This window comes from Cupressus sempervirens, chromosome 5 (genome assembly GCF_028749045.1).
Source record: "Cupressus sempervirens isolate cs-2001-9-10 chromosome 5, ASM2874904v1, whole genome shotgun sequence".
NCBI classification, from domain to species: Eukaryota; Viridiplantae; Streptophyta; class Pinopsida; order Cupressales; family Cupressaceae; genus Cupressus; species Cupressus sempervirens.
Window position 1 is genome coordinate 122,856,126 of NC_143122.1, and position 12,296 is coordinate 122,868,421.

The window sequence follows — 12,296 nt, forward strand, 5'->3', positions numbered from 1 at the left end:
CTTTCTTTGTTTGAACACCTAGCAGTAATATGACCAATTTCTTCATGAGAAAAATACATTAGAGGAATTTTACATTTATACTTTCCTCTGCTCCTAGATTATTTCTTTACAAGTAGGGCTTCCAAAATTTTAAGATCACTATCAAAACTTTCTTCAGTTTCTTCCTCACTTCCTGATTAATTGTCTTTTATTTTCTTGCCCTTTTCCTTGAGTGAGAGTTTAGCTTCAAATGTAGACTCAATATTCTTGGAAGCAAGAACATAGTTGTCAAAGTTCTCTAGTTCAAAAGCTGTCAATCTTCTTACTAGGGCATCCAAGCCTATCTTGTTGTTTGGATCACATCTATTTTCTTGAATAGAAGACACTCTGATCGCATAGATGGGAAGCATAGTTTTGAGTATTTTTCTTACAATAGTTTCCTCTTTGATTTCTCCTCTAGATGCTCTAATTGGATTGACATTGGCCTTAATTCTTCCCACATAATTTGCAATGTTTTCATCTTCTCTCATTCTCATTTGATCAAATTTTCCTCTAAAGCTTTTTGCTTTGGTTCTTCTTACATTGTCATCTCCATATATTTCTTTCAATTTTTTCCACATATCAAAAGTAGTTTTACAGTCTTTGACCTCATCAAATTGAGCATAATTGAGAGAAAATGCAATATCAATCACCTGGATGTTATGGTTCTTTTTCTTAGCAATATCTTCAACTGATAATATTCTAGTAGGAGTTTTGTATTCTTCATCAAGATATTTGCAGCTTGGATAGCTGATGGTAGCCAAATGAAGCCTCATAAGTCCTTTTCATACTACAAAGTTGTCTCTGTTTAGTTTTGGAATCTCTCTTTTGTAAGACATCCTGATCTTTAGCTTAGGTCCTTGAAACCTTCTCTACAAGCACCAAAAGATCTGATACCAATTGTTGGAAATATAAGAGGAGTAACTGAGAGAGGAGGGGTGAATCAGTTACTACTAAAATAAATCCTAAATCCCTTAGATGTCAAATAAAATTCAGACTGATAAAATTGAATACTACTAATACTTGATAAGCATACAAAAATTGTTGCAACTCGGTAAATGTAGAATGCGATTAACTTAGCAGATCTTAAGATATTGTTAGCAATTTACTTGCAAGCATGAAAGAAATAACATGAACACATATGACACCAGGATTTAACGTGAAAAACCAATTTGAGAAAAACCACCAATTATAACTAGTTACTATTTTTTAGTCTTTGAAGTGAGCCTTGTTAGGAGCCAACCCTATTAAAGGTTACAAAACACCCTATTAGATGTGGCCCTATTAAAGGATTTGATCACTCTAGTAGGAGTGGCCTCATAAGAGGTCTTGAAACAATTCAATGGAATTCCCACCTTGTTTGAGGATTTACAAATGGTTGTTAAACCAACTCTATTAAGATATTTTAGATCACTTCTACAATGGTTAGAGAGTAACAATGAAATGATTTGATTATGATGCAACTAAATTGCTGATTATAAATCTCTATTCTGGCTTATTCTTGATCTTTCCTAATCAAAAAACACTTTTCTACTCCACAAGGATACCAACTTATCCTTCAAGTCTGCTTCCTCTCTTTTTGTTCTTCCAATTTTTTCAACTTGCATACTTTGATATCACAAATTGACCTTTTACTTATGCCTTCTAGATTGTCAAGTCAGCTCAAATACAAATTAGAATAACCAATATTCATTACCATAGTCATATGGCATCAATAGCTAAAATAATTAAGCTTTACATGCCAAAATAAGAAAATCTTTTGGTAGCTAATCCAGCTCGGTAGAAACTAATTTTGAAGTGATTTCCTGTGTTAACCAACAAGAGCTCATTTAACACTATGAACTTACAAAATTCTTTTGGTAATTGAGTAAACTCGGTTAATACTAGCTTTGTTCAATTTTCTTTTGTTAACTGAGTGAGCTTGGTTAACACTCTTTTCTACATAAATTTCTTCGACGCCCGGGTGAGCTTGGTAGATACTACCTTCTATACAAAGAAAACTTAGAAATGCTCAGTAGACAAGGAAAACCATCTTCATTGACCAAGTGAGTTTGGCATGCACTGACTATCAACTGATATGACATTTGTTTAACATCAAAGACAACACACAATTAATCAATTGTATCCAACACTTTGTACAACACTTTTTCATTGAATATGACATCCTTGCTTCTCGTAATTTTACAATTTTCAAAATCCCAAAGCCTATAACCAAATTCATCAATTTCATATCCAACAAATACACATTTCTTTGACTTAGCTTCCAGTGTGGTTCTATTTTCAGAATCTATGTGAGCAAATGCTTCACAATAAAAGGTCTTGAAAAAATAATAACTCACCTTCTTACCAATCCATGATTCCTTTGGAATACCACAACCCAAAGGAGTAGAGAGACCTCTATTAATCAAATATATAGTAGTACTGATAGCCTCTTCCCACATGTTTAGGGGAAACCCAACATGTAACCACATATTCCTTGCACACCCCATTATTATATTGTTCATGTGTTCAAGCACTCCATTTTCATGTGGAGTCCTTGAAACAATTTTTTATCTACAAATACCATTAATAGAGAAATAATCTTCAAATTTATGATTGTAATATTCACCGCCATTATCGGATATGAGACATTTTAATTTCTTATTAGTCTCATTTTCAACCAAGTATTTCCATTTCTTAAAAGTTTAAAATATATCATTTTTTTGTCTAAGGAAATAAATCCATACTTTTCTAGTTACATCATCAATAAATGTAACATAATAATGAGATCCACTAAGGGAATATACCTGATTTGGTCCCCATACATTTGTATGCACAAGCTCTAATTTCTCACTTTTCTTTTCCTTCACAAAACTCACTCTCTTTTGTTTTCCATACAACATTCATAGAAATCCATATTAACACATTTCAGACCTAGTAAAATTTTCTTCTAATGAATTAATTTTATACCTTTCGCACTCATGTGCCTAAGTATTTTGTGCCACAACATTGTATCAGAATATACAACAACTAATTTTTCTCCCTGCTCAATTGCAACAACTATTCCTAAACATTCATATTTCCTTGAAACAATCAAAGTAGAAGGAACAGTATAACCTGTACAAAGATATAAGGTGCCTACTTTCACACCTTTTGCTACTACAATAGGACCTTTGGAAAACTTCTAATTTTTAAGTACACAACCCTCATCACCAAGTTTCCCTACTAAAATTAAATTTCTACTTAGTCTTGGAACATGTCTTATCTCATGTAGTAGCCAATGATTCTCATTCTGCAACTTAAAACTACCCTTTCCAACAATCTGATAGGGTTCATTATCCCCCAAATAAACAAGTCCAAAATACCCTTGGACATAATCAATAAAATAACCTCTATGAGGTGTAGCATGAAATGAACAACCAGAATCTAAACCCATGAATCATCAACACTTTCTAAAGATAGAGGCAAAGCGTGCTCTTTGGATTTGTTACTTACCATATTTTCCTCCTTGTTCCCTGCTGGTTTATCTCCTTCATTTTTCTTTCGAGTCCAACAATATTTCTTCTTATGCCCTAATTTCCCACAATACCAACAATCTCTCAGTCCTCTAGATTGAGACCTCTTCCCCTTTGACTTTCCTCTTGATTTTTCATGATTTTTGGAATTATTTCCTCTCTCAGTCGTTTTGCCTCTTCTTTGTGTGTTCAAAGCATTTCTAGATACATAGATCCACCTAAGGTTTTGCTATGAGTTTTCTCACTCAAAATAATATCGATCACATCATCATATTTTAGGGCATTAGATCCAAAAATGGAATTATTCATAGCCATTACCATCCATCTCCAACTTTCAGGCAAAGAACACAAAATCAAGGGAGCCCTAATTTCTTCATCAAAATTAATACCCATGGAAGATAACTGAATAGCAATAGTATTAAACTCATTTAAATGATCTTCAATAGATCCACCTTCTCCTATCTTCATATTAAACAAACACTTCATGAGAAATACCTTATTTGAAGCAAAAGGCTTTTCATACAATTTTGCTAGGGTTTCCATCAACTCTTCTATTATCTTTACTTTTGTAATGTTAAATGTCACCGATGGTGCTAAGCATAATTGAATGCTTCCAAGTGCCTTCCTATCTAAAATCTCCTAGTCCACATTTGTCATAATTCCCTAGTTCATAGTCTTTCCTTCCAATGGCTTCCATAAATCCTTCTGATAAAGATAGTCCTCCATTTGCATTTTCCATAACTAAAAGTTTTGCCCATTAAACTTGTCAACCTTTAGCTTACCCTTGTCTGCCATCACTCCCACTCAACCATGAGACTCCAACTTAACCGTGAGACTTTCTTGTAAAGGATAGTTAAAAAACAACCTCTCTCTGATACCACTTATTAGGATTAACCTTAGAAAGAAATAACAATTACATGAAAATATAAACAATATCATAAAATAATAAATCACAAAGAAGAGAACACAATACACCAAGATTTAACATGGTTTACACAATCCTCCCTGGACTACATCCACCAAATAGTGAGTTTAATATTATTATGATCTAGTGATTACAACTTGATTAAAATCTATAATCCCTTATAGCTCAATACCAACACAAGAAGCAATTTTTGCATCACACATCATATAAAAAATCCCTAACCCTAAGCTCTTTTATACAAGTATTTTTGTTGCTTTAGGGTTATAATTAATTATTATATGTCAGCCCAAAACCCTAAACCCAAAAGAATTATGAAGTATGTACAATACTTCCTTGATCAATCACCACAAACTAACAGGTAGGATTGTGCCCCACTATCAGGGTCAAGGTCGACCTCCCTTTAAAAAGACAAAAGATTTTTGGGTTTTCTCCATCTTGACATTTCTAGTTCAGAATAGGTTGCAAATTTTTTAGAAACTGCATACATACATAAGAAAACAATACTTTCCAAATTCAAGGTTAGTATTTGTCTTTTATCTATTTTAGGATTTAAGCATATACTTCCCCATAATAGGAAGATTGTATAACCTCCTCTCTCCCTATTTTCCATCACATGATCCATTCCTACATTGATCACTCTAATGTGCTTAATCAATTTGGATCATCACATTGAAAATTAGGGTTAAGAAGGAAACCTTATTATCTTCCTATTCATTTTGGAGAACCTAACACATTTACCCTCTTTTCTTTTGTAGAATTAGATGCCCTATTGTGATTTACAATGTTATTTTTCATTTCATATTTGTTAAGTCTATTCTTGCATTAAGATTAGATTTAGTTTATGCTCTTGTATTTTAAAATTTTAAAATTCAAAAATATTTATGCTTTATATTTTCTTAGTTTAGTTCATTTACAATACATTGGTTTATGAGCTTTATTACTTCTAGTCCTACTTCTAATCTTGGGGTTAGACACATTCGTAGACTTATAGCTGCCTTTGAGCCTAAGTCCTCTTCTCCTTTCCTTAGGATTCTTGATGAAACTTTGATTCTTCCTAATTTGAATCCTCTTCTGGAGAAAAATCTTCTCACTCATCTCATGATGAGGATGATGTTGTAAGAGTTCCTCCTAAACAAGTCCAAAGGATTTTAATTAAATTTGATAAATGGGTAATTGGCTTATTCAAGAAAACCATAATCAAGATTATATTCAAGCTATTGAGGCTCTTAAGAGAGTTCTTCATGATAGTGACCAAGGTGTTAATCTCTTGCGTGGTATTACTCAGCTTGTGCATTCTAATGTTAAACCTTTGGCTCAAGAAGCTCAAGATTTAGGGTTATTTCCTCCTGTCACTAGTGTAGAACCCTTTTTTGTTGCTCTTCCTAGTATTCCTATTTATACTCCTTTGGTGACTACGATAGTTCCCTCTATCCCTATGAGTGTTCCTCATGTGTTCCTTCCTATATCACTACCTTCTTATCATAATGCTCCTTTTACTTATTCTACTCCTATTCCAACTTTAGTTTCTAGTGTTTCTCTAGTTGTGTCTTCCATTCCTGTAGCTTCTTATACTTTACCTAGTGTATCTAATGTTGCTATTCCTCCTATTTGTTCTCATGATTCTACAATTATTAGTTTGGCTCAATCCATGTCATCTTTACAACAACAACTTGCATCCTTAACTCAAAACAAGTTTAGTATCCCTACTTGTGACATGGGAAGTCCATCATCTCAGGATATTATTCATACTCTCGCTCCTCAACAAGCTGATATGCCCCATCTTGAGAATTATAATGGTAAGGGAGACCCTATTCATCATGTTAAAACCTTTCAAATCCTTTGTAGTGATTATGCTCATGATTGTAAGATTTTAACTAAGTTATTGGCTCAAAATTTTCGTGGCAAGGTCTTACAATGGTTTTGTTCTTTGACTCCTTATTCTATTACTTTATTTCCACAAATTGCTAATGATTTTATTCAACAATTTCAAAAAAAAATTGGCTCACAAGTGTCTTTGACTAATTTGATGCATTGTAAATAAAACTCTAAAAAAAATTTAACTAAATTTATTGGTAGATTTAAGCATTTGCATGCTTGGATTTCCTATCTATTCATGATATCCATATTCAACATATGTTTATTTTGAATTTGTAAAAGGATATTAGCGATAAGACATTTCTTACTGAATTTACTTCTTTTCAACAACTTTGTGCAACACTTCATCATTATCAACTACAAGTGACTCAATTTGAGAGCACCACTTCAATGGCTCCTATTCCTATTGATAAAAGTGATGCTACTTCTAATCCAAATAAAGTTAAATAATTCAACAACTATTTCAAGATAAATAAATAAGCAAACACAGTTGTTGATCAAGTTGTTGTTACATCTCACAATGCCACTTCTACATCCACTTCTTTTTGATTGAATCATACATTTACTCTTCCTTCTAAATCTTTACATTCTATTATGAATAGGTTGTTAACTACTAATATGATTACTTTACCTTGTAGTTGACCTCTTTTACCTGCTACAATGGAGGCTAAATCTTTTGATTCGAAAGCTTTTTGTCAATATCATCACTAGAATGGTCATGATACTAAGAAATGTTATTCTTTAAAACATAAGGTTCTGGACTTAATTGATTCTAATGCTTTATTTGTCGATAATTTTGATGGTAGTGGGAATAAATTTGTTTCTCCTCCTAATCAAAATTTGCAAATTTATACAAATCTTTACCTACACATGATACTAATACTATTGCTCAACCATCTTCTATGGATATTGTTTATGATTTGAAGATGGATGATCTTAATCATGTGGTTAATCAAGTGGAGTATGTGGTTCAATATATATCTCCATCTTAGTCTCAACTTCTGCTTCAATCTCAAGTTTTAGCTCCACCTCAATTGAAACCTAAGCCTAAATTAAAGCCTCAACCTAAACCTCAACAACAACTTAAGAAAAATGACCTTAGGAACTAATGATTACCTTTTATGATTTTGAGACTATTTGATAAAAACACAATCCAGGAAGATGTAGAGGATGTTGGCACAAGAAAAAATGGGAAAATATCAAAATCCATTTTTTGGTATTTTCTATGTTCTAGTATTTTGCATTTTTGAGTTCTCTAGAGCATTTCTGCACTTCGACAAGGCCAAGAAGTCATAGTGCTATGCTTAAGATTTTGGATAATAAATGTAAAACTCTAGAATATCTTTCCAAAAATTATGATGGTTCATGATTTTGAGCTACGAGTAGAAAGTTTTGACTTCTACAAGTAGATGTAAATTTTAATATAGTTTTTTTAATAGTTTTTATAGTTGTTAGAGTTTATTTTGTAATTAATTAGTGTGGACTTTTTTTTTTCATATCCAAGGGATAATGGTGACCCTTAGGATCCATCAAACTTGTATAAACTCTATTTTTTGAAATGAATGAATCAATTTTTGATTTGTAGAACATCTACTGTTGCATTTTAACTATTTTCAATTTAGTCACAATACTGTAGGTTCTACATCAAGTATTGTAACTTGAATTCATAGTTCAAATCACTATTAAAGATCCTGATGGTCCCCATATACTTATGCTAAGATTGCTAAGATAACCACTCGTGGTTGTCTTGTTGATCCTACCTCCTTAGTCAATGTTATTACAAAAGAAATTTTTTTTATGAAAAGTTTGCAACATGATTTTTATGATAAATTGGATGTATGGATTCAAACTTGTAATGGTTTTCTTTATCCATCATTTGGTTCTATTGATTTACTGATTCAACTTTGTGGAAAGATTGTGAACACCATCTTTGTTGTTGTTCCTACTTCTGATCAATTTTAAGTTAAGCTTGGTTTACCATGATTAAATGCTATGCATGTTGTTGCTTCACCTATTCATAAATTTCTTAAGTTTATTTATGATGATGAAGTTAAGGTAATTAATCATAGTTTATATCATACTTCTAAGCATAGGGATTTTGCTACCATTGACTTATTTTTGCCTTCTTTACCTAACTCATGTCCTTCTTTACTTGATCATCTTTTCTGTTTGTATCAAGTCTATAAGCATCGTAAGATTCTTGAGTTAAGTTTACCTCTTATGGATCTTAGTCATGGTATTTTTCCTACACATTCCATGCCTCCTTTATCTATGGCTTCTACAACTGTTAATCAGGTTCCTCCTGTTGTTTGTTAGTCTGCTAGTAATCCTATTAATCCTCCTATAGAACCTGTGAAGGATTCAATAATTGTTCCTCCTAGTTCTCAACAACTTTCAAGTAAAGAAAAGCATAATCAATTTGCTAACAAACACCATAAAAAGTGTAGTGTTCAAGCTAAAGCTCATAATTTGGTTATTCAAAAATATTTACCTTCTTTGAATACAACTATGCATGATGTGCTAGAAGTTGTTGTTGATAATAAGTTTTCATGATTCTGATGATTTTATTTGTATCTTAGATCCTATTTTTAATTAATTTAGATGAAGAAGATACTCTTGATTATGTTGATGATGTTAATGATGAATATGAAACTATTGATATTGACATTGATTAACCTAATATACTTTCCTCACAATTGACACTTACACCTAGTATTGAACATTTCTCAAGAGGATCCTTGTTTGGAACCGGCTATCATTATTACTATGTTGGATATAGTACCTCTTGTGAGTTATCCACCTTCCCTAAATGAAAAAAAACAAGATGGGGAGAGGTGGCAATGTGCTTGATTGACTAGTCCTTAATGGTAGCCTTTTGTCTGTTTGTATATTGTATTGTGCTTCTCTCGTAATATGCTTGCTAAATGTGGTTAGATTCTTTTATAGATATTTGTTTCTTTGTTGGTACAAGGTGATAAAAGAATCACACCTATTGTATTATTCTTCTATATGTATCTCTATTCTTCCATATGTTGTTTCATGTTATGTTGTACTAGTGCTATTGTTTGTACATGTTTCCTTGTGTAATTTTCTTGGATTTGCAGCTTGGTAGCACTAATTCTTTTTGATCTTTGGGTCATGGTCTAAAAATATTCTTCTTTGTATCTCTTATGTGATCTTTCCTTCTTTGTGGTTGTAGTTCTACTTTCTTTGTGGAAAAATATCAATTCATTTGCAATAATACCATATACATATTATCTTATGATCATACTGACCCCATAGTAGGTAGATTATGTTTATGTACTATTTCCCATGTTTTATATTTATTTGGGGCATTTCATAGTGGAAACATAATCAGTGGAGTTGTTTATGTTTCCATCAAAGCCATTGCTCATGTTAAAGTGTTAGCAATGACTTTAACATGTGGGCACACACTCTGTTCACTTATTACACACGCACACTTTTCAATACATATATATTATTTTTCAAGATAGTTTTTCTCCCTTTTTGGATTAATGACTAATCCTTAAAGCATGAATTTATATTTTAGGATCTCTTGATCCCTCCAGTTTCAAATATATTTTTGATCCTTTAAGGTTGAAGGTGTCCTTAAGATTGGATCTCTTTTTCTTTTTGGTTTCTCTTATAGAATAGAATATTCTTAAGAGTAAATCCTTGATGGGTTGACTAGTGAGTAGTCATATTCACTAGGTAGTTCAATGCTATCTTTCCAGTTGTGTAGTTTCCTTGTGTGGTTCACAATGGGACATAAGTTCTCATTTGTCAAGATAATCACGCTCTTTTTCTTTTTTCTTTTTCTTTTTCTAGAGATGTATTTCTTATTATTATCCTAGAGTTGAAAAATACTTAGGTCTCTGGGGGCTTGAGGATCTCTTTGTCTCTTTGATTTTAATAAGATTATCTTTTCATTATGATCTATTTTACCAAGAGTTTGCATCAAGTCCACACTCTTGCTAAAGTGGGGGCTAAATATATCATCTTGAAATGGAAGAACTTCTATGTTAAGAGTGTTTATCCCCTTGAGTAAGTGGTTTGGGGTCATGTTAAGCACTTTGAATAGGTCTTTGCATGGATTTGGCTATTTCCCCCTAGTTTTGCTTCTCTCTCACGCTCTCTCTCTCTCTCTCTCTCTCTCTCTCTCTCTCTCTCTCTCTCTCTCTCTCTCTCTCTCTCTCTCTCTCTCTCTCTCTCTCTAGCCTATTTTTGACAACCTGCTTCGTGAAACTAAGAACTTTAACTTCTAGGTCAAAGAGAACTTGGTGGATCAAGGCCGACCTTGACCCTAACCTAGGGTAGAGTTGACCTCATCCCTAACCCCAGGTTCATTTTTCAAATTTTGGGAGTTTCAAGACATCGAGTTTTGGAAAGTTTCTTTTCTTGCTTTTGGGTTGGTTGTTTTAGGTTTCAGAATGGTAGGCTCTTAAATTACATTTAATCTAAGTCTACATCTAGGGGTTAAGGTTAAATGGGATTTAATGCTCCTATGTTGGCCTTCTCTAAGAGTTAGTGCCTTAGATTTCTATATAAGGAAGACTTCTTCCCTCATTTTGGCATCCACTTTCTACGAGTGAAGTTATGATCTATAATCTATCTACAAGAGATTCATAATTTCATGAGTACATTCACCTACATGAAGTGAAGATTTACTATCTATCAAGCATTCAAGCATTCAAGTGTTCAAGCATCTAATTCATCAAGGAGATCCATTGTTAGCCATTGAAGGATTCAATATATTTGGAGCCACCATATTGAAAATTTCTCCATCCACATTCATTCAAGCCTCTTCCTATGCAAAGATACATTCAAGATTGGTGTTGAAGCTCTAATACCATTGATTTGAGACATCCTACATACATTTCGAGCATCCATACTTGTGGATTCAAGTATTTGAATCCTCCATAAGGATTTCAATATAAGCAAGGTGAATTGTTTCATTTACTTTGTTTATTTATATTATAAATTCAATTATATTTCAAGTTTGATTCCAAACTAGGGTTTGACCAAGGCAAATCCCCCATCCAAACAAACTAACCATTTTTTTTATAGATATAGCTGTGGAAAAAAAAATTGAAGAGTAGATTCATATACCCTTTTCATTGAACTTGTGAGATCTGTGAACATAAATTTTATCAAAGTAGTGTAGGTCAAGTTCAAATTTTTAGGGTATAATTGTGCCCCAAGGTAGGATTCTACCACACTATCAGGTTCAAGGTCGACCTCCCTTCAAAAAGAAAAAAATATTTTTGGGTTTTCTCCCTCTTAACACTTCTAGTTTGAAATGAATTGTAGATTTTCTAGAAATTTCATACATACATTAGAAATCAACACTTTCCTAATTCAAGGTCAGTATTTGTCTTTTATCTATTTCAGGATTTAAGCATACACTACCCCATAATAGAATGATTATATAACCTCCTCTCTCCCTATTTTCCATCACATGATCCATTCCTGCATTGATCACTCTAATGTGCTTAATCAATTTGGATCATCATATTGAAAATTAGGGTCAAGAAAGGAAACCTTATTTTCTTCCTATTCAAAGCCAAACTAAGGATAGTGGAATCATTAGAAGAGAGAGATGGAACAATCACATTCAACACACTAGGAAATTTTTATGAATTGGTTGGAATGGAAGAAACTATAGGTGGGACACTGGGAACCATAGTAGAAGGATTAGGATAAGTGAAAGGAACATCATTATATGTAATGGGACTCAAAATTGTATTCTCATTTTGAGTACTATTCCAAAATTTTGAGTCAAATTGAGTCCTATAAGTGCATTTTAATGCTTGTGTACTTGGTTGTCATTTTAAGGCCTAAGAGGTGTTTAATGTTCCTAACACTTTACATTCAACATATCCACATATCCTATAATGATTAATTTCCAAATCAAGTCATTCTGTGAAGTTTCATTTTCAACAATGTTTTGATCTTCTTTTTTGCCTTAGTGTCAAACAATGACA